The 23,778-nt window shown below is 48.0% G+C and overlaps 2 long non-coding RNA genes across 2 annotated transcripts; both read left to right on the forward strand.

The window, feature by feature from the left end:
• The first annotated feature begins 1,324 nt into the window (after positions 1-1,324).
• On the forward strand, positions 1,325-7,088 carry LOC147577742 (uncharacterized). The gene is made up of 2 exons (XR_015254410.1): positions 1,325-1,698; positions 4,817-7,088. It is a non-coding gene; the product is annotated as an uncharacterized LOC147577742 (long non-coding RNA).
• On the forward strand, positions 3,009-4,526 carry LOC147577743 (uncharacterized). Its single transcript, XR_015254411.1, has 3 exons — positions 3,009-3,315; positions 4,055-4,196; positions 4,418-4,526. It is a non-coding gene; the product is annotated as an uncharacterized LOC147577743 (long non-coding RNA).
• Positions 7,089-23,778: the final 16,690 nt, after the last annotated feature.

The raw sequence follows: 23,778 nt of genomic DNA on the forward strand, positions 1-23,778 counted from the left end.
AAATTATTAACATTTGTAACAGGTTCATTCTCCACCTGGCAGAATAGATGGGAAGTAAACTCTGGGTTACGAGTTTTGCCACGTAGTAGAGAAACTCCAAGCTCACATATCTTAGGTGGAGCCTTTGGGATGGTGTTGGGAAGGAGCTAGTGGGGCCAAAGTCCTAATGTTGGTAGCAAAGCCACACCATCAGATCTGCTTGCTCACGTCTTTAAACTCTGAGCACATCTCCCACTGTTTTCCTGTGCTCACTCAAGTGCAACAGTTTACCCTCTTATTCTTCCTCCAATCCACAAGGGAAATGCCTGTCTCAGGGCCTTTGCACTGACTCTCCCTCCTGCCTGGGATGCTCTTCCCCCAGAGACCCACAGGGCTCTTCCTCACCTGCTTCGATTTTTGCTCAAATATCACCCTGAGGCTTGCTTTCCCCGATTGCCCTTTTGGAAATTGAAATTCCATTCCTCACTCGTGCTCTCTCTTTTCCCTATTTCTGGACTTTTTTTTTTTTTTTCTATAGCATTAACACTATCTCACATATATACTTAACTTTTAAACTTTGTTAGCCGTCTCCCGCTGCAAGAATGTTAAAATCCACAAGCGGAAAGGCCCTTCCGTGCCTCGCTTCAGGGGATGCAACATGGCAGGTGCTAATGAACAATGTGTTGAGTGAATTCTGATGTCAAGCGTAAGGGTAGGTGGACCGTGGCATGGGAGCATTGGGAAGACCGCACGGGGGAGGAGGAGGGGATCGAACATAAGTCTGTGGAGGGGAGGTGCTAGAAAGCGCATTCCCCTTGTTGGTCTCAGCCAGTAAGGAGCCGCACATGGGCTCTGAGACCCCAGGAAACATGTGCACTAGGTATGGTTTTCTCTTTCTCTGTATTTTCTCTTTTTCCTTCCCCTTCTTCAGGTAGGCAGCTGGCTGTGCATTTCATTGCCTCTGACAAGCTCTGGGACTGGCAGATTGTGGGGGGAGCTGCAAGATGCTGCCCCTTGTTTCTGAAAGCCTGAACCGTAAGAAAACTGAAGAGTGTTCACAACAGAGGGGAAGGGGAGGAGCAGGCTGGCTTGGAAGAGGCCAGAGGGTCTCTCGGAGTGGGCACGGACAGCCTCCCCCTCCTACCTCGGCACCAGCAGTGATCCTGGAGCCCAGGCCTGGCCAAGGGAGCAGAAAAGTCCAGAAAAGTCCTTAGCCGCCACCCCACCTTTCTGCCAACTTCTATGGGCGCCCTGTCAGAGTCTTCCTGTCCTATGCTCTCTCTTTTGGCTTCTGCCCTTTTGCCTTCCCAGACGCCGCGCTCATCGAAATCCCTGGTAACTGCCAGGCTGGACTCACACCCATCCTGTAACTGGATGTTTTTGTTGCGGTGGCAAAACACACGTGACGTGAAATCTGCTATGTTAACCAGCAGTTCAGGGGACATCAAGTACATCCTCATTGCTGAGCAGCCGTCCCACCGTCCACCTCCAGAACTTTCTTTCTCATGTTTCCCAGCTGGAACTGCCCTCGTGAAACACTAATGCCCCAGGCTCACCCCCCGCCTTGTATTACACAACCTCTGTTCCACTTTCTGTCTCCGCGAACTTGACTACTCCAGGGGCCTCACGGAAGTGGAATCGTACACTATTTGTTCCTGCGTGACTAGTTTATTTGAGACGTCGCATATTGTCTTCAAGATGCGTTCGTGCGGCAGCAAGGTCAGAACTTCATTCCTTTTTAGAGCTGAATGACATCCCATTGCGTGAATACCACAGTTTGGTTATCCGTTCATCCAGGGATGGACATTTGGGTTGCTTTCACCTCTCGCTATTGTGAATGATGTTTCTACAAACGTGTGTGTACGAATGCTTTGAGGTCTTCAGGGTGTATGCCTGAGTGTAGGAGCGCTGGGTCATAGGGTCATTCTATGCTTAATTGTTTCAGGAATCGCCACACTGTTTCCCCAGCAAGAGCCATCCTCCAAGCCCCCTAGCAGCGCCCAGGGTTCCGATTCCTCCATCCCATCCTGACACTTGTTACTCTGTTGTATTTTATTTTTCTTTCCATGGTAGTCGTCCTAGTGGGTGTGAATTGGTTCTGACTTGGCTTCTCTGTGGCTTTCTTCGATTCCTCCTTCTCTTTTCTGCTTTTATAGTTGTTTTTTTCTTTCTTTCTTTCTTTCTTTCTTTCTTTCTTTCTTTCTCTCTCTCTCTCTCTTTCTTTCTTTCTTTCTTTCTTTCTTTCTTTCTTCTCAGTCTCCAATCCAATCACTTCATCAATGTTAGCATTGCCCAGGGCTGCATCCAAGGTGTCTCACCCTGAATATTCACAAACTCCATATATTCGTTACTCTATATATTCACGTACCCAAATACTCTATATAACTCATATGGTTCATATAGCCACATATTCATGTAACTCATATAGTTCATGTGCTCATATACTCCACGTAACTCTGATGACTATCATCTGAATAACGATAATGAATTAATTTTAAAATAGGAACTGTGGCTTTTAAAAACAATGCGTTTTAAAAACAGGTACTCCATATATGTTTTGAAAAATCAGGTCATACAGGAAGGTTCATGGTGAGAGGTCTCCTTCCCATCCCTGTCTCCCAGGTCCCCAGGTCTTTATCTCCGAGGTAACCCCGTTACGGGTTTCCTTGTATGACTCCAAAGTGTGCTTGGCATTCACGAGCATTTATAAATACCCACACGCCCCCTGCTTTTTTTTAAACAAATGGTAACACCTTGTTCTGCACCTGGATTTTTTCACTTTGTAATATATCTTGGCAATTGTTCCCTATCAGTACCTGGAGAGCGGCCTCATACATCTTCATGGCATACTAGCACTGCTCTAACTCCCCCCGCCCCACCCCAGTACCCGGGACGACAGAAACACATAGGCAGCAGCAAGGACACATTTTATTTGAAATCTTCAGTTTTATTTGCGTTTCATGCCAATTTTTTTGTTCTGCTTCCTAATGCATCTGTGCTTATTTTAATATAACAATCATATTTTAAAACAGATGCTCGAGAAAGATGGACTTGTTTATTCTGAGATTTATACACCTCGGCAGGCGCGTGTAGCCGGTTGGACACATAAACATGACATTGTGAGATCATCACAGTGATACTGTGAGGCAGGCAGGGCGGGGACGATCGGGCCCCTCCTGCAGATGAGGGGGCCCTCAGCAACGTCGAGACACCTGCCAGGCAACAGCGTGCACGGGCAGAGCCAGGAGGCCACCGGCACCTGCTGACATATCATGCTGCCTCTCAGGACACGGATGAGAGAAGAGAGGAAGGAAACCAGGATCTTAAAAGACAAAAGTACATCAGGGTTTACACTGAAGGGATACTTGCATAACATGTTTTGGATGAAAGGCCTGGAGAATGTGGCCCCAGCTAACAGGGCAGGAAAGGAGACCAGTGCTCTTCTGCATTAAGAAGCACCAACGTATTGGGGGCGCCTGGGTGACTCAGTCCGTGAAGTGTCCAACTGCGGCTCAGGTCATGGTCTTAACGGTTGTAAGTTCAAGCCCCACATCAGGGTTTTTGCTGTCAGCACAGAGCCCGTTTCAGATCCTCGCACCCTCTCTCTGTCCACCCCCTGCTGTGCTCTCTCTCTCTCTCTCTCTCTCAAATATCAATAGACATTTAAAAAAGTAAGTAAATAGGGGCGCCTGGGTGGCGCCGTTGGTTAAGCGTCCGACTTCAGCCAGGTCACGATCTCGCGGTCCGTGAGTTCGAGCCCCGCGTCGGGCTCTGTGATGACAGCTCAGAGCCTGGAGCCTGTTTCCGATTCTGTGTCTCCCTCTCTCTCTGCACCTCCCCCGGTTCATGCTCTGTCTGTCTCTGTCCCAAAAATAAATAAACGTTGAAAAAAAAAAAGTAAGTAAATAAAAAAAAGATTGGTACCTTGAAGCCCTAACCCTTGGTGCCTCAGAATGTGACTATATTTGGAGACAGGACCTTGTAAAGGGTGGTTCTATTAAAATGAGCTCAATAGGGCGGGTCCTAATTGAGTAGGACCGGCTTCCTTCTAAGAAGTGGAAATTGGGACTCACAGAGACACCAAGAATGCTTGTGTGCAGAGGGAAGATCTTGCAAGGGCACACTGGAGGAGACAGCTATCTACAAACCAGAGAGAGAGGCCTCAGGAGGCATGAAACCTGCCGACCCCTGCTCTGTGACATCCAGCCTCCAGAATTGTGAGAAAGTAACTTTCTGTTATGTAAGCCCCACCCTGTCGATGGCACCGTGTTATGGCTGCTGGAGCAGATTAGCACAGCATCCACTCAAGGGCTACCTTTCCTGCCTCTCTATGTGAATTTCCTGCCCCCGAAACAATGTGGTTCCTCTGGATAGGGCTGGGCTATTCATTCATTCATTCATTCATTCACTCATTCTTCATTCATTATTTATTGCTCAGGTCCCTGAGCAACGGGATGTGACGAGCCCCTGTTATCCTGGACCTCCCCACTAGTCTCCCATCTCCAGAACAATCCGCGTTCCAGCTTCCTCCCCGGGTGAGACACTATAAACATGTACCAGGGAACAGGAGGAAGGAGGTGACATGAAAAGTAAAGGAAATGTCCCAGATGGATCCAAATGTTTGTTTGTTTGTGTTTGCTTTCCCATGGAAGTGTCTCTTGTAGATTGCCTTGCTGAACATGGGTGTGGAGGACAAAGTAGCTGAGGTGGGATCACGGTTCGGCTTCTTCTCATTTCGAAAGTGGTTCAAGGCGCCCAGCTCAGCCAGTTTGGAGGCTGGGAGCTCTGACAACGCTCAGAGCTATTAATTTCCTTGCGTGTGTTTGTGTGTCTGCAGAAACCACCCAGATTCAGAGAAGAGCTAGGATTCCCCCGGCACTGGTGAGGATCGTTTCGGCCGCTGGCGGAGGAGACGAGGGGTAAGACGGGACGGCCAACCTGTGGGTCAGCTTCTCTCGCCAACGGGGGTCCCACCAGCTTCCCGGGCCCTTTGTGCCACTGGGCGCCAGAAAGAGCTGGCGTCACCGCAAAGCCCGGCCGTGACTCATCCACCTCCCCAACTTCGCTCTTAAAATGCGCTCTCTGGACTTTTCCAGGAAAGCCTGAGTGGCTCATTGCAGACACCCATCATTAACGTGCCTTTCACGCTTCTTAATTCCCTCCCGGGCTTTAACAATCATTGCAAACACGAGCAGGGGATTCTTCTCAGAGAAAGACATTCATCATGACTGTACCCAACCTCCGTCTCCAATGCAGGAATTACGGCAATCGCCAGTGGGGAAAGGGAGCCAACAGGTATTTTTAAAGAGGCTCTATCCGCTGGAGGATCGAAAAGAAAATATCCCCTTTGAGCATTTAGTCACACACATCAAAGGAAACAACACTTTCAATCTTCATTTGCATCGTACAGGCATTAGATGTGGTCCAGTTACACTGAGCTCCGCTTGAAAAGGCAGAAGTGCCAGTCCTTTCCAAGCCTTGACGGAGACAGAGAGAAAATGCAGCCAGGCAAATAATATATCACCCTGCCAAGGCATTTTCCATTTTTAAAAGGACAGAACAATTTTACATTATTTCTGGAGCCTCTTTGCAGCAAATATCCCTTGACATTTATTCTAGCACCCTGGCCGGCTGGCCTAAAAGCCTGGCTGCTCTCGGCCTGCTGTTCCTGTGCGCTGGGCACTGCGTTCTGCCTCTTGGGCCTGAAGCTCCAGACGTGAGAAGGGCAAGTGGCCCGGGTTTTTGAGCACAGGCAGGAGGAGGTTGGCTCTGCAGGAGGGGCCTGCGAAGGCTCCAGCCTGGTGGCAAGATCATGGCGTTTCAGGTCACTCGAAGACAGTGAGTGGAGAACCAGCATTCAGGGCCCAGAGCCTCCGGGTTGAAACCCCACAAGGCAGGCTTGGGGTTTGTCACAGATAAAACAATGAAGTGTGCTTGCACTTGAGGGGGAGGCCCCTTGGGGAAGTGGAGAAGGGCCACCAGTTCTAGAATAATTAGCACCAAATGACTTCTAGTTAGGGTGACAAATGAGCACATTTTCCAGATCCGGAGAATCAGGACTGGGCTATTTATTAGGTGAAATTTTCCCAACCGTTTTTCTCTTCAAAAAAAAAAAAAAAACAAAAAACTTTTTTTAACGTGTATTTATTTTTGAGAGAGTTGGAGCACAAGTGGGGGTGGGGCAGAGAGAGAGGGAGACACAGAATCCGAGGCTCCAGGCTCTGAGTTGTTAGCACAGAGCCCGACGTGGAGCCCGAACTCACGAACCGGCTCATGACCTGGGCTGAAGTCGGATGCCCAAACGACTGAGCCACCGAGGCGCCCCTTTTTTTCTTTTTTTAAAAAATTTTCTTATGTTTATTTTTATTTTTGAGAGACAGAGTGCAAGTGGGGGAGGGGCAGAGAGAGGAAGACACCAAATCCAAAGCAGGCTCCAGTCTTTGAGCTGTCAGCACAGAGCCCGATGCGGGGCTCGAACTCACAAGCTGTGAGATCGTGACCCGAGCCGAAGTCAGACGCTCAACTGACTGAGCCCCCCAGACGCCCCCAAACTGTTGTTTTCTAAGGTGGTTTGTGGTCCACTCCTTGCCAAGTGTGAGGTCCTTTGTCAGAGGGCGAACTGTGGATTTTATTGTTTCGAATCCTCAGTCCCGGCTGGCCTGAAAAATCTCAGGGTGCTGAATGATTAATTCCAACCTGCCCTAGAAAACGTTAGTCAGCTGGCAAAAGGAAATAGCCCAACACGAAGGCAAAAAGAGCAAATTGACTTTATCTGTGAGTGATTATGTTTGACAAGATGAAAAAGAAAGAAATCTTTTGTCACAGAAGAAAATTGTGCTGTGAGAAAGCTTTGCCCAGGTCTTGAGGCTCTGCTTTACAGTTTGAATTAAAATGGAAGTAATCCCAGCACCGCCCCCCACCCCCAACACCAACAGAGAACAGAGAAACAAAACTTCATTTTCCTACGTTTACTATCGCAGAGTTTTAGAAACCACATCAGGAGTTCCGGGTCTACTCCAGAGCAGTGCTTCCATTAACCAGCAAATTCTCTTTCGAGAAACCTATGTTTGAATTGCTATTTACTACTAAAAGTTTAATTTTTCCTCTAAGTATTTGTCACACATGCAGTCAAATTCTTTGTGGGTGGGAGAGCAAGGCAGATGGGACTCCTCTCCAATGAGAAAGAAGAGCCAATTTTCACTCTGAAAAGGGCGAAGAGATCAGGACTGTTAGAATCATCCTTCTGATTAACATTTATCTTGTACCCACGGCATCACAGTCTGCTTAGAATCGGAAAGAAGGCGTCGCCGGCAGGGAAACAAACTGTTTTGGCTCAATCTATGACTCAAATTTTACTGCTTACATTTTTTTCCTTCACTAATTAAAAACAAAATTAACCTTCTTTTTTAAAAATTCCAAATACGGGGCTCCTGGGTGGCTCAGTCGGTTGAGCGTCCGACTTCGGCTCAGGTCGTGATCTCTCACAGTTCACGGGTTGGAGCCCCGCGTCGGGCTCTGTGCTGACAGCTCAGAGACTGGAGCCTGCTTTGGATTCGGTTTCTTCCTCTCTCTGCCCCTTCCCTGCTCATGCTCTGTCTCTGTCTTTCAAAAATGAACAAATGTTAAAAAAATTTAAAAAAATTCCAAATGCTTTTTGTCTTTTAAGCAAACTTCTCCCTGATATCCATGAGGTTAACTACCTCAGCTCTTTCAACTCTTTGCCCAAATGTCAATTAAAAAAATTTTGTTGATGTTTATTTATTTTTGAGAGAGAGAGAAAGAGAGAGAGAGAGAGAGAGCAGGGGAGTGGCAGAGAGAGAGGGAGACACAGAATCCGAAGCAGGCTCTAGGCTCCGAGCTGTCAGCACAGAGCCCGATGCGGGGGCTCAAACTCACGGAGTGTGAGATCATGACCTGAGTGGAAGTCGGACACTAAAGCGACTGAGCCATCCAGGTGCCCCCGAATGTCAATTTTTAAAAATTTATGTATGTATGTATGTACGTATGTAATCTCTACACCCAGCATGGGGCTCAAACCCATAACCCTGAGATCAAGAGTCCCATGCCCCACTGACTGAGCCAGGCAGACTCCCCACTCGTCCTGCCAAGGTCAAGTTCACGATGATATCTACCCTGACGCTTTCTGTCAGCACCCTGATCTAACCTGCTGAGCTAATTGGCCTTTGACCTGACCATTTCGATTTCAAACTACATCTCCCCAACTCTGGTCCTCCTGATCCCCTCTGACCTGCTCCACTTTTTTTTTTTCTGTACCATTTATGGACTTCTCACATACTATAGATTTTCTTTATTATGTTTATTGCCTTCCCTAGAAGGTGAGCATCAGGAAAGCAGAAATATGTGTTTTCTGTTCAGTGATGTACTTTCATTGCACTGAATGGTGCCTGTCACTTAGTAGGTGCTCAATAAATGTGGAATCACAGGAACAGGAAAGGTTGTCCAAGATTTGGAAATGAGCAAGATTGTCCTTTTAGCAAAACATTGGGCATTGCCTGGGGGACCCTCTGGGGAGGGTGTGATTCTACCGGAGTGAGCACCTTCATAAAAAAAAATGTTTATTTTGAGAGGGGGAGAGGGGCAGAGAGAGAGAGAGAGAGAGAGTCCCAAGCAGGCTCCCCACCATCAGCACAGAGACCAGTGTGGGGTTCTATTCCACGAACCATGAGATCATGACCTGAGGCTGAGATCAAGAGTCAGATACTTAACTGACTGAGCCACCCAGGCACCCCTGGAGTGAACACATTTAACTGCCTTTCTGTGGACCTGGTAGGAGCAGAAATCTGTGAGGAATACAGAAGATTCTTACCCGTAGACACAACTGAGTTCTGCCCTCAGGAAAACATGAGACTTCATTGCGCCATAGGATATGAACCACTTTTGCATCTTGGACCATGCATTCCTGCTTGCCTATAAATATACCTCTCTTCTTCAAATTCTTCTTCCAACTGGTGTCAGTATCTTACTGGTTCCCCCATAACCTAAGGAGCTAGAGACAATTCTCGACACGCACTCACTGTATCTTTGTGTGAGGGTCATAATTTTTTTAAAGCTTATTTGTTTTGAGAGAGAGAGAGAGAACTGGGGAAGCCAGAGAGGGAGGGAGACAGAGTATCCCAAGCAGGCTCAGCATTGTCAGCTCAGAGCCTGATGTGGGGCTCGATCTCACGAACCGTGAAATCATGACCTGAGCTGAAACCAAGAGTTGAATGCTTAAGTGACTGAGCCGCCCAGGCGCCCAGAGAGTCATGATTTTTATAAGCTTTTTGAAAATGATGATTAAGAGAGTAAATTATACTCCCAATGCCCTAGGAAACCTTCATCAGTCCCATGGTCTTAGATGCCATTGGATGCTGATTGCTCCCCGATTTGTATCTCCAGCCACAACCTCTCTGTGCCTCACATGCATATATCTGGTCGCCTTCTTGATGTCTCCACCTGGATATCTGATATGCATTTCAGAATTAACATGTCCTAAATGGAATTCTGGATGCCTCTCCTAAACTTGCTTCTCCTCAATCTTTAAGTGGCAACACTTACCAACTCAATTGCTGAGGCCAATATCCTAGGAGCCAAACCTTGGCCCAAAGCACTTCTTTCCTTTATCCTTCACATCCTATGCTTTAGCAAAACCCAAGCAATATCTCTACCTTCAATACATAGTCCAAATCCACCTCTCTCTTAAGTCCCCCATCTTGGTCTATGACCTGCCTCCCGTTTTTGTAAATAAAGTTCATTTGGAACATAGCCATGGCTATTTGTTTAGATATTGTCCATGGTTGCTTTTGCACTGCCACAGCAGGTGTAACAGTTGAGTAGTTATGACAGAGATTACAGGGTTTGCAAAGCTTAAATATTTACTATCTGGTCCTTTATTGAAAAAAAATGTTTTTTTGCTAACCCTTGGACTGAACAATGGCCTCCAAAGATATCAGGTCATAATCCCTGGAACCTGTAAATGTTACCTTATTTTGAAAAAGGGTCTTTGCCAGCATGGTTAAGGATCTTGAGATGGATGGGGCGCCTGGGTGGCCCAGTTGGTTAAGTGACCCACTCTTGATTTTGGTTCAGGTTATGATCTCATGGTTCGGGAGTTCAAGCTCTGCATTTGGCTCTGTTCTGACAGCATGGAGCCTGCTTGGGATTCCTTCCCTCTCTCCTCTCTCTCCCTCCTTTTCATGTTCTCTCTGTCTCTCAAAATAAACAAACAAACAAACAAACAAACTTTACAAAAAGGATCTTAAGATGAGTGAGATGGTCCTGGATTATCTGGGTGGTCTCTAAATGCCGTTATAACTGTCCTTTTAAGAGAGAGGCAGAGGGAGATTCTGTTTGTCTGTCTGTCACACTCACACACACACACATACACACACACACACAAACAATGTGGAGATGAGGCAGGGAGAGTTTTGAAGATGCTGGCCTTGAAGATTGGAGTGATGTGGCCATCAGCCAGTTAGAAGCTGGAAGAGGCAAGGAATGGATTTTCCCTGGAGCCTTCAGAGGGAGCACAGCCCTGCCAACACCTTAAATTTGGCCCAATGTAACAGATTTTGGACTTTTGGCCTCCAGAATTGTAAAAGAATAAATTTCTGTTGTTCTAAATCACTAAGGTAATTTGTTACAGCAGCCACAGGAAACTAATACACCTTGTTTGAGCCACCATCAGATCCTGACTGTAATAATCGCCTGCTGAGTGTCTCTGCTTCCTCTCTTACCCCCTTAGAGCCTATTCTCCACCTCATGTCAGAGTGATTTATTTATTTAATACAAAAAATGTTTATTTTTGAGAGACAGAGCACGAGCGGGGGAGGGGCAGAGAGTGAGGGAGACACAGAATCTGAAACAGGCTCCAGGCTCCAAGCTGTGAGCACAGAGCCCAACGCAGGACTTGAACCCACGGGAGATAACGACCTGAGCCGAAGTCAGGACGCCCAACAGACTGAGCCACCCAGGTGCCCCAGAGTGATTTTTTAAAAAACACCACTGAAGTATACTCCCAGCTCAGTACCCTCCATAGACTTTCTAGGACCCTCGGAATAAAGTCCAAACCTTTTACCATGGATTCAAAGTCCTGTGGGATCTGGCCTCAGATTCCTCTTTGGATTCAAGTCCTGCACTCTTCCCGAATGGCCTCATTGCAGTCTCTGTGACACACCAGGCGTGCATTTGCCACGGGGCTTTTGCACCTTCGGTTTCTTCTGCTTGGGATGTTCTTCTACCTGGTAACTGCATGGCTCACTCTTGCTTTCTTCAGGGACATCGCCCTATCTAAAACAGCACCCTCTTGTCCTACTTCATTTTTCTGTAAGCATCTATCATTCTCTAACCTTTGATCATGTATTTGCTTATCATCTGTCTTTCCTCCCTCGGTGCCAGCTCCACGAAGGCAGGGATTTTGTCTGTTTTGTTCACTGCTGTATCCCCACACCTAGAATCAGTAGCTGGTATATCGTAGGCACCCAATAAATATTTGTTGGGTAGATGCACATGGTAAGAAAGACTTAAACCATATCAAATGAAGAGTAAGCCATATTTCTTTTTTCTGTTTTACCCTCAAAGGAAAATTTAGGTAGTATTTAGGTTTCTTGTTATCCTTCCAGAAATGTTTTCTGTACGTGCTAGAATATGTGCAATATTCTATGTACAATAGATGTTATGATTGTGTAGTATGAGAGCAGTATACATCATGCCCTGTGTCTTGCTTTGTTCCAATTCAACAGCTAAGCTGGAGAAACTTACATGGCAGTACCCTTTATTTATTTATTTATTTATTTATTTATTTATTTAGAGCATGAGCACAAGCTGGGGAGAGGGGCAGAGGGAGACAGAGAAGAGAGAGAGAATTCCAAGCAGGCTCCACGCTCAGCATGGCGTCCCTCACGGGGCTCGATCCCACGAAACTGGGATCATGATCTGATATAAAATCAAGAGTGGGACGTCCAACCGACTGAGCCACCCGTACACTGCTATCCCCATCTTTTTAATGGCTGCATAATATCCCACAGCTTAATACTTAAAGAAAAAGAAATTGCTGACTTCATTCGAAAAATGGAGAAGTTCATGACAGTTAAGTGCCTGTGAGTCCATGCTGTGTTTATGGGCTCTGGTAGATGGCAGCAGGCTGATTTTTCTTGGGTGCGCCTCAGTGCCCATCAGAGACAACAGTACTGATAGGTAATCAGCAGCTTTCTCCTTCAGGTGTTTTGACAGGTCACTTTATTTTCAACAACTAATTAAAGTTTCCTTGGAAGACTGAAAGGCAAAATAAATTACAATGGAAAGTGTTGAGGCAAATAAGAAAACAAACAAAATCTAGGAACCTTCCAGATACTCTCACCAGCCTTCAGTGGTGGCCAGAGGGTGATGAGCAGCCCTACCGTCTCTATTCGCCTCCTGGAACCATACAAATAGACAATGAATGTGTAAGTGGGGGTTGCAGGGCAGATACTAAGTACTTTCGCCCCTCCCTCCAATTAGACTGCTGCCCACAAGTCCTTGCTCTACAGAGAGTCTGGGGGCCCCACTGGTATCTCGCTGGGGTCCAGAAAGCAGAGGTAGCTTCCTGGTCTCCTAAGTTTGTTAGCTTCTGAAGTCGTTAAGTTCTTTGCGTATGTACCCTTCTGAACCAGCAAAGCCTGTCTCTTTAACCATTTCCCTCTTTAAAAAAAAGTAGCCATTTCTTTGATCCTGAGTTCAAATTCAATAACAATGGATTAGGCTGTAATACCAGAAAGCTCAAGAAGGAGGGAAGAGACTTTAGTTTTAATGAATGAATGAATGAATGAATGAATGTAGAAGATTTTATTTTTTACTTAAAAAATTTTTTTAATGTTTATTTTTGAGGGGGGGAAGGGGCAGAGAGAGAGGGAGACACAGAATCCGAAGCAGGCTCCAGCTGTCAGCATAGAGCCTGACTCGGGGCTCAAATTCATGAACCGTGAGATCATGACCTGAGCCGAAGTCAGATACTTAACCGACTGAACCACCCAGGCACCCCTAAAAGATTTTATTTTTTATTTTTTTATTTAAAAAAAATTTTTTTTTCACGTTTATTTACTTTTGAGACAGACGGAGAGAGAGACAGAGCATGAATGGGGGAGGGTCAGAAAGAGGGAGACACAGAATCAGAAGCAGGCTCCAGGCTCTGAGCTGTCAGCTCAGAGCCCGATGCGGGGCTCGAACTCACGGACTGCGAGATCATGACCTGAGCCGAAGTCGGACACTCGACCGACTGAGCCACCCAGGCGCCCCTAAAAGATTTTATTTTTAAGTAATGTCTACACCCAACGTGGGGCTCGAACGTACAGCTGCAAGATCGAGTCACATGCTCCACCGACTGAGCCAGACAGGTGCCCCAAGACTCTAGTTTTAAAGGGAAAGTCCAGAAAAAACTGGATTGATTTTTAAAAAAAAATTTTTTTTTTCAACGTTTTTTATTTATTTTTGGGACAGAGAGAGACAGAGCATGAACGGGGGAGGGGCAGAGAGAGAGGGAGACACAGAATCGGAAACAGGTTCCAGGCTCCGAGCCATCAGCCCAGAGCCTGACGCGGGGCTCGAACTCACAGAACGCGAGATCGTGACCTGGCTGAAGTCGGACGCTTAACCGACTGCGCCACCCAGGCGCCCCTGGATTGATTTTTTAAGTAGGGCATGAAGATGACAGACATCCTGTCAAAGGCACTTAGCTGTTAAGTCCAAGGAGGGTCCGTGGAGAGCGGGTGCACTCAGGCCTGTTTTATGCAATAGCTGGGTGATGTGGAAAGGTCCCCCCCCCCCCCCCCCCCCCCGCCAACTTTTATTTAAATTTTAGTTAGTTGTGGGAAGGTTTTGCAATTAAAGCTGTCGTTTAGATAACATCTCTTGGAACCACTATCACAAGGATAATGTTCTATTCTGGGTTCTAATACTAAAAGGAAAACAAACCCACCAGAAGTGGTGTGGTTGGTCCTTAGCCTTAGACATCTGGTCCCTGCTGACTTGGCTGTACTTAGTAAAGGAAATAAAAAGAAAATGTTCAAAATTTCAACAGATTCTTTGTCCACAGAGCAGGACTCTTATGTTCAAATTACATTTCAAATGAGCTGAAATTTAGCCCTACTAGGCCTAAAGACCTCATTATGTGTGGACTGACAAGCCTGTACTTTGCTCACCGAGAGCAGACTTTTCCAGATGACAACGGCTGACATTCTGTGTGTGGAGGCAGGCAGGTTGTAGAAAGGAGGAAAGATGGGGGTTTGCAGGATTGGAAAAACAGGATATCTAGGGAAAAAGGTTTGTTCTGCTAAAGCTCACAAGTTTTCATTATGTTTTGTCTTAAAAAGGCAAGGGGGTACGGGATCTCTTGTATTTTTTCTTACAACTGCTTGCAAAGCTGTAGTGATCTCGAAATAAAAAAAAAAAATAATTAAAGAGAAAGCAAGGGGAGAAACTTTTTTGGAAGTAGAACTTTAGGACAGTATTACTTTGAACAATGTAGCCCTTCCAAAGCTAAGGAGTCATGGGTAGAAGAACAACTCAACTCTTCCTTGTCCTGGGTTGGGAAAGAGTGAGCAGGAGTCTTTAAGCCTCTGAAGTGGGTTCAGTATGTGCTTTCCTGTGTCAACTTCCAGTTTAAGGAAGCAAGTCCTGCCACTCTTTTTTTTTTTTTTTTAATTTATTTATTATTATTTCTTTTGAATTTACACCCAAGTTAGTTAGATATAGTGCAATGATAATTTCAGGAGTAGAATCCAGTGATTCATTCCCTACATAGAACACCCAGTATTCATCCCAAGAAGTGTCTTCCCTAATGCTCTTTGCCCATTTAGCCCATCCTCCCTCCCACAACCCCTCCAGCAGGCCTCAGTTTGTTCACTATATTTGTCTTTTATGGTTTGTCCCCTTCCCTGGTGTTATATTTTTGGCTTCCCTTCCCTTAGGTTCATCTGTTTTGTGTCTTACATTCCACATGAGTGAAGTCATGTATTTGTCTTTGACTAATTTTGCTTAGCATAATACATTCTAGTTCTATCCACATTGTTGCAAATGGCAAAATTTCATTCTTTTTGATTGCTAATACTCCACTGTGTGTGTGTGTGTGTATACATACACACACACACACACACACACACACACACACATACATACATACCATAACTGCTTTACCCATTCATCTGTCAATGGACATTTGGGCTCTTTCCATACATTGCCTATTGTCGATAGTGCTGCTATAAACATTGGGGTGCATGTGACCCTTCAAAACAGCACACCTGTATCCTTTAGATAAGTAACAGTAGTGTAATTGCTGGGTCGTAGGGTAGTTCTATTTTTAATTTTTTGAGGAACCTCCATATTGTTTTTTTTTTTAATTTTTTTTTAATGTTTATTTATTTTTGAGACAGAGAGAGACAGAGCATGAACGGGGGAGGGGCAAAGAGAGAGGGAGACACAGAATTAGAAGCAGGCTCCAGGCTCTGAGCCATCAGCCCAGAGCCCGACGCGGAGCTCGAACTCACAGACCATGAGATCGTGACCTGAGTTGAAGTCGGAGGCCCAACCGACTGAGCCACCCAGGCGCCCCCCTCCATATTGTTTTTCAGAGTGGCTGCACCAGTTTGCATTCCCACCAGCGGTGCAAAAGAGATCCTCTTTCTCCACATCCTCGCCAACATCTGTTGTTGCCTTAGTTGTTAATTTTAGCCATTCTGACTGGTGTGAGGTGGTATCTCATTGTGGTTTTGATTAGTCTTTCTGTGATGATGAGTGATATTGAGCATCTTTTCATGTGTCCGTTAGCCATTTGAATGTCTTCTTCTGGAAAAGAGTCTATTCATGTCTTTTGCCCATTTCTTCACTGTATGATTTTTTGGGTGTTGAGTTTGATAAGTTCTTTATAGATTTTGGATACTAATCCTTTATCTGATATGTGCTTTGAAAATATCTTCTCCCATTCTGTTGGTTGCCTTTTAGTTTTGCTGATTGTTTCCTTCACCGTGTGGAAGCTTTTAATTTTGATGAGGTCCCAGTAGTTCATTTTTGCTTTTGTTTCCCTTGCCTCTGGAGACGTGTTGAGTAAGAAGTTGCTGTGGCCGAGGTCAAAGAGGTTTTTGCCTGCTTTCTCCTCTAGGATTTTGATGGCTTCCTGTCTTACATTTAGGTGTTTCATCCATTTTGAGTTTATTTTTATGCATGGTGTAAGAAAGTGGTCCAGTTTCAATCTTCTGCATGTCTCTGTCCAAGCACCATTTGCTGAGGAGACTGTCTTTATTTCATTGGCTATTCTTCTCCTGCTTTGTTAAAGATTAGTTGGCCATATGTTTGTGGGTCCATTTCTGGGCTCTCTATTCAATTCCACTGATCTAAGTGTCTGTTTTTGTGCCAGTACCATACTGTCTTGATGATTACAACTTTGTAATACACCCTGAAGTCTGGAATTGTGATGCCTCCAGCTTTGGTTTTCTTTTTCAAGATTTCTTTGGCTATTCGGGGTCTTTTCTGGTTCCACACAAGTTTTAGGATTGTTTGTTGTGGCTCTATGAAGACTCCTGGTGTTATTTTGATAGGGATTGCATTGAATATGTAGATTGCTTTGGGTGTGTTGACATTTTGACAATATTTGTTCTGCCTATCCATGAGCATGGAATATTTTTCCATTTTTTAGTGTCTTCTTCAATTTCTTTCATAAGCTTTCTATAGTTTTCAGTGTATAGATTTTCCTCCTCTTTGGTTGGGTTTATTCCTAGGTATTTTATGGTTTTTGGTGCAATTGTAAATGGGATCGATTCCTTGATTTCTCTTTCTGCTGCTTCATTATTGGTGTATAGAAATGCAACCAATTTCTGTGCATTGATTTTATATCCTGAGACTTTGATGAATTTATGGATCTGTTCTAGCAGCTTTTCGGTGGACTCTTTTGGGTTTTCCATATAGAGTATCATGTTGTCTGCAAAGAGTGAAAGTTTGACTTCCTGCTTGCAATTTGGATGTCTTTTATTTCTTTTTGTCGTCTGATTCCTGATGCTAGGACTTCCAATACTATGTTCAAGTCCTGGCACTCTTATCTTCATCACCTGTCACGATACACAATCACTGTAATTATGCTGACCAGGAAAGAACACTCTTTTAGAATGATTTTTGAGATGAGAAAGCGATCATTTAATATTCCCCTTATTTACCTATGTTCATCTGTTCCTGGACAGTAGAATTCTTTCCTTGAAGAACATTGGGGCCAAAATGGGCAAGGATTCATAGGGTAGGGTGTCCAGCATTTCTCCCGACTCGTCTCCTTTATAAATGGGCTCATTTAGCCACTTTCTAAATGGCTTCCCGGACTGGAAATGCCCACCTCTTGGTAACCTCTCAAGCAAAGACAAACACCAGCTGTTATGGACTGAATATTTTTGTCCCTCCCCACCCCCCAGTTTGTATGTTGGAGCCTGCCAGTCATGTGATGGTATTAAGATGTGGGGCTATGGGGAGATGATGAGGATTGGATGAAGCTATGAAGGTGGGGCCCCATGATGGCATTAGTGCCCTTTTAAGAGTCATGAGGGGACTTGCTTCCCCTCTCTGGTTTCCACAGTGGGGGGAGGCAACCTGATCTCAGACCTCTAATCTGTGGGAAATCAATTTCAGTTGTTACAAGCCACTGTTCCTGGTCCCTTGTTACAGCAGCCTGAACTCACCTAGACAACAGCACAGCCAACCAGCCACAGCCTACCCCCAACATCTCATCCTCTGGGCCAGCCTTTCTCAAACCCATTGATCTCGGATCTCTTTACACTCTGAAAAATTATTAAGGACCCCAAAGAGCTTTTTGTTTGTGATATGTTTATTTATCACGTATATACTCTACAGCAATTTAAAAAAAATTTATGAGCTCATTAAAAAAAAAAAAACGATTACATGTTAACATACATATTTTTTAGTAACTAAGTTTTCCAAAATGAAAAAGTTAGTGATAAGAGCAGCATTGTTTTATGGTTCTGCAAATCTCTTTAATATGTCACTTAATAAGAGACAACTAGATTCTCCTAGCTGCTTCTGCCCTCAGTCTGTTTTGACGTCATGTATTATGTGACTTCTGGAAAACTCCACCGTACATGCGTAAGAGACTGACGTAGTATTGTTAGGAAGACAGTTTTGACCTTATCGACCCACAGAAAGAGTCCCGAGGATCCCCTCACTTCCCCAGGTTTCCAGGTTGCACTTTGAAAACTGCCATTTCTGCCCGAGTCTAAGAAGCTTCCCCACAGGTGCTTTCTGCTATGACAGCCTTGCTTATTTCAAGTTCTGGTGACATTCATGACCTCCGTGTCGTCCCCACTGCAGCTTGACTTGTGACCTGTTGTTTGTGTTTGTTAGCCCCTGCTAGGCTGCGAGACCTGTGGAGGGAGACGCTCAACTTTATTCACCTTTACATCCTCAGAACCTAACAGTGTCTGGCCTCCATTAGGCACTGGATAAAATCCTGTTTTAATTTCAATACATGTTTCAATTATAAAAGCTGTATAGTTAGGACCATGTTATAGATAACAGAGACAATTAAAAAACAACCCCATTCCTCATCACCTGAATGTTATTTCTTTAGTGTAGTTTGTATTAACCTTTAACAAAATCCAGTTTTTTTTTTTAACTAGAAACACATCATATGATAAATGAACAGTTTCCCCCTCACCTAGCAATGGGTAAGCTATTCTGAGGTCTGTGACTACCATAATGCTCCATTGTGTGGATATAAAACAATGTACTTACTAAATACCCAACATTATTAGCATGTTTAGGATGCTTCCAAGTTTTTGTTGTAATAAATACAGTGATCCTATGAAGAATACCTTCACACATACAGCTTTTTTTGGCATTTAGTGTTATTTCCTTAGAATAAATTCCCAGAAGTAAGATTACTGGGTCAACAGATGCAGACGTTTTTTATGGCTTTTAATACGTACAGTAAAATTGCTTTTCAAAAGGGTTATACTAATTTTCAATGCCACCAGCACTTTTAAGGACGTTTCACTACTCAAATTGTCAACATAGGTACTATTAAGAATGCCGATCGATAAAATATTGCACCCTAGTTGTTAAATTTTTGCATTTTTTTTGAGGTTCATAAAATTAAGGTTTGTTGAAGAACGAGTGTCTAATACAAAGCATTCTTTTGGGACATCTTTATTCCTGGCAAACTTAAATTGTTACTTGTGAACACCACAAGAACGCATGTTAGGCTTGGCACAGAATTCACTTTGGCAGTCAAATCCGAACGTCAAAATTCTCGAACGAGGACCTTTCGCTGATTCTGCTAGTCGTCTTCAACGGTAGGAAGGGGAAAAAAACCTAACATCTGAGGAATGAAATGTTCCCACTGCAAGCCACGCAAGATCCACACAGAGGGGTTGGAGCTCTGCTTTCCATTCAACTTTTCTTCCTTTTTCTCTTAAACTTGGAGGGCTCAGCCCTTTCTTTGTTTCCGGTATCACCTGCCCACGTGCGCCAGTGCCGATTTCCCTGGGAGGGGGCACTCCGGACCCCGCCACCCCCGGTGGCGCCGGTCCCCCGCGTGCGCACAGCCCTCCGGAGCGGCCGCGGCGGCGCGCGTGTCCCCCGCGGGGTGCTCCTGACCTGTTTCCAGGCTGGCCTCCCACCCCGCACGCAGCGCGGGCGCTGGAACATTCGCTGCGAAGAACCACGACCCTGCACCCAGGACCGAAGGAAACTTGGCCTGCCTCGCCCTCCGGGCGGGCGCGCCGCGGCGTAGCGCTCCTCCAAGGTTTCCTTCGGCGGCCTCATCCTGGGACAGGCAGTTATGAGTCATCGGCTCTGTGGGTCACATGGCCAACGTGACCAAAATAAAGTTTCAGTATTTTAAGCCGCCAGAAAGGGGGACAACGGAGCGCACCGGGGGTGGGGAACGGAAGGCGGGCACCGGCGGGCACGGGCGGACCGGGCACCCGCGCGAGGGGCCGCGGCTGCGCGGGCGCCCGGGCGTGGGGGGGGGGGGGGGGAGGGGCGGAGCACCGGGGGGGGAGGGGAAGGGGCGGGGTTTGGCGGGAGGCGCACCCCTCCCCCACGGCCGGCAGCGACGCCCGGGCTCCCGGGCCGACCGGGCTCCGGAGCGCGGCGCCCGGCCGACCCCGGCCCCGAGGCCCCGGGCCGCGGTGTCCCCCGGCAGCGGCAGGCCGCGGGATTCCGGAGATCCCGACGCGTCCTCCACTGCCACCGGGACCCCACGCGCCGGCAGCGGCTTCCCCGGGAACGTCCTTCAGCCCCGGGAGCACGCGGGAAAAGCCCCAGCGCGCCAATGAGAGAGCGCCTTCCTCCTGACGGTCACGCTCGGGGGCGGGGCTTCCCTTCGCCGCTCCCGAGTTCCGGGAACCCCCTTTGATTGGTCTGGACGGCCTGGGAAACACTGTAGTAACGCCCAATCAAAGCGCCACGTCTCGGCCTCGAGGAAATATTCGGTGTCGGCCGGGTCCTGACTGGGCAGTTCTTTCCGACTCTGACCACTGGGAAGCTTTGTTTAGGTCCGGAAGGCGGGCTTTCCTGGGAGTGGGTGGGGAGGGGGCGTTGATTCTTGACCAATCCTTTCATTCCGTTGGGTGGTGACCAGCCAATGGGCCGGGCGGATAGGACGCTCCTCCCGGAGAGTAGTGAGACCCCTGGTGCGGGGCGATTGGTGGCGGGCACTATGAGTGGCAGCCGCGCGGCCCAACGGGCGCAGTGCGTGGGCCGCGGGGCGGGGCCAGGGCGGGTGCGCGGCGGCGGCGGGGTGGCTGGGCCGGCGGCGGCGGCGGTACGAGGCGCGCGCTCGGGGTCCCGGTCGCGAGGAGGAGGAGGATGTGGCGCGCGGAGGGGAAATGGCTGCCGAAAACAAGCCGGAAGGTAAGAGCCGGCGCGTGAGGGGCCGGGGGCGGCGCGGCGGGCGGCGGGACCCGGCCCCGCCGGACATCCCGGGCATCGGCGGCGCCGGGCGGGAGCGCGGGGGCGCGGCGGCGGCGGGCGGGCGGGCGCCCCGGGCCGGGGAGGGGGCGGCGGGTGGGGGGGCGGAGCGCGGCCGGGTCCTGAGGTGACTCGCCGGGCGGCGGAGCGCGGCGCCGCACACCCCCACCCGGGGGCGGGCTGGGGCCGGAGGGGCGGGGGGCCGGCGGGCGGGGGCCGGGCCCAGCGAGGAGGAGGAGCCGGCGGAGGGAGGGCCGGCGCCTCCCCCACCCGGACCGGGCATCCCCGCCGCTCCCGGGCCCGCGGCGCGGCCCCCCGCCCCCCGCGCCGGGCCCGGTGGGGGCCGCGGGGCGGAAAGTTTATCTGCCTCGGGCCCCCTCCGGCCCCGCGCCCCGCTGCCCCGGGCCGGTCCCTGTCGGGGGCACGGTCGGCGCTCAGCCCCGCCGCCCCTGGCTCTCGGGCGGCAGGGCCAGGCGGACTCCGTCCAGCATCACCCTCGAGCCCCGTGGGCGCCTCCCAGAGCCGGCGGGGGTCCCCGTGCTTCTCCCCGCCAGGGGGACCCCCTCCTGCTGAGCGTCCCCGGGCCGTAGGGCCTCGTGTGACCCCTCCCCCTTCCCTTCCTGGGAAGGGGGCCTGCGCAGCATCCCCGCCCCTAGCAGTCGTTCCCATCCTACTCCTGCCCTTGCACCCCTCGCAGCCAGGAGGGTGGGGTCTCCGTTTCTATGGCAAGTGAGGATCTCCATACTCCTTGCCCTTTACCTTCTGTGACCCTGATCCTTCTTTGGCAGAGGGGTCTGTCTCAACCTCTCATCTTCTCTGGAAGCTTTTGGGGCCTCTGCACACCGTCTAGTGACCCTTTTGCCAGGACAAGGGGACTCGGGCTCCCCATGTTCTTCTTCCCTCCTCACCCAGTGGGTAGTGGGGGCCTGTGCAGCTCTGAAGTCATTTCTAAATAGGAAAGCAGATACTTCTTACAGATTATGCATACTCTCTGCTCACTTTCCTGGGTTAGGGTGAGCTCATTTCCTGAATACCCTTTGAGTTGCCCTCTTTTTCTTAGGGGAGAAACTGGACGTTCCAGAGCTCCTTTCCCCATTTGGCTGTCTCCCCTAGCGTGTTCTCTCTCCTCAGAGTTTCTCGTGTGGGTGTTGGTGGGGGCCCGGGATCAGATGTAGGGCAGGGCTTCCATTGTGCCTGGTACCCGAGTAAGAAGGGGTCACGGTGATTACTCCTCTGTGAGCAGAACCAGGTCTGTTTTTGCTTCCGGCCTACTCTTGCCTCCTAGGCGGGGGCAGCGCTCACCAGTTGACACCACCCCACCAGCAACATGGTCACGTGCCCTTGTTTTTTGGCGGTCCCGTTACTGTCTTCTGTGCAGTAAGAACCTGACTTTGTGCATTCTGCGTTCAAGAGTTTTTGAACCTTCCCTGGAAATAAACTTCCCATTTCTTTTTTAGGAGAGCCCATATCCTTGCGGCTTCGGTTTCCCCGTCAGCCATATTTAGTGAGCCTGTTACCTTGACTTTTTCTGATTTTTCTTAAATTGTATTCATGTTGGCTGGGTAAGAAGAAGCCATATGCCTTTCCATCTAGAAAAGGGAGTGTAGACACTCATGTCGCCCACGTGCCATTCGGGAAGGGGTTGCTAGTGTGCTTCTTGTTGTACTAGAACCTTCCTTTGGCCTCGTGTTGTCTCTCATGGGATCTGAACATTTTTTCTTTTTTTTTTTTGATCTTGTAGCTTTCAGGTGAAGGGGAAATTTGGATGCTTTCTATTTTTTTACTGCTCTGGTTCTCTTTTGGTGAAAAACATGATGCCATGCATTTGTTTATACGTACACACGTGTAGGTATGCATTCAGACAAAGTCACATCTGCTACGTGTACGTGGTAAGTTGGAAGGGTTAGATGGCTAGCTGTGCGTTCTGCGTGTAGGTGGGGACCTTGATGTGTACAGATAGGGACATACGTTACTGTTGTCGGTAACTCTCTAACCTTAGAGGAATCAGAAAACTCACTGATAAATGGCCAGTTCTTACCACTCTTTCGTCTGTCATTTGTCCTGTATGGAGTAAGCAGAATGGCATCCTGAGCGTTCACCAAGTCTCCGAGTGCATGAAGTGTAGAGTGCTTGCTGATGCACACCAAAACTTAGGCATTCTGAATTTAGGGGTAGTATCCTCTGCCTGATTCTTCGTAGGGTGAAAGGTTCTCATCTTGATCTCTTCACTGCTGTGTAGGGGAAAGAGATTTCGTGTATTTGGGGCATTGAGAGGAGGGGGTGAGAATATGTGTTTCTGTGACAGAACTAGGAATGAGCAGCCGTAAATATGTCGCTGTTTTATTTTGGCCATTTAAATAATTGAGAGAGGTTGTGCACATTAGGAAAAGGTACCTTTGGGAAGGCCCGTGACACTTCATCATCGGGTGGGAGGGACTGTTGTCCATGTTTGTCCTGAGTATCACAGTCTGCCCATTTGGCTCTGGGGCAGGGCGATGGTGGAGCCGCCTCTGGGGCCCCCAGTCCCTTCCCTCCCTGAGCTGGGAATGGCTGCTGGCTGCTGTCACTCAGCAGCAAAGTCTCACTTTTTGACAGGCTTAGTGTGGAGCCTGATCCTCCCCAACAAGCTCTGTCAGACTCTGAGCATTTGGACCTTTAAGCGTTTTTCTCGCAAGGACGCTCTCCCTTCCCGGGTTACTGAGGAAGGAGGCAGGGTGATCTGGAAGATTGGGCCAGCGCTAGGCTTTGACTTCGAGACTTTGCCCTTCAGCTCACATGGAGTTACCCGGTGGGCACAATACCCGCTGCCCCAGAGTAGCACTTTTTACCTCCATTTCCAGTTTTTTAAAAAAGTTCTCATGC

Source organism: Puma concolor, chromosome C1 (genome assembly GCF_028749965.1).
Source record: "Puma concolor isolate L17-30 chromosome C1, mPumCon1.1.hap2, whole genome shotgun sequence".
NCBI classification, from domain to species: Eukaryota; Metazoa; Chordata; class Mammalia; order Carnivora; family Felidae; genus Puma; species Puma concolor.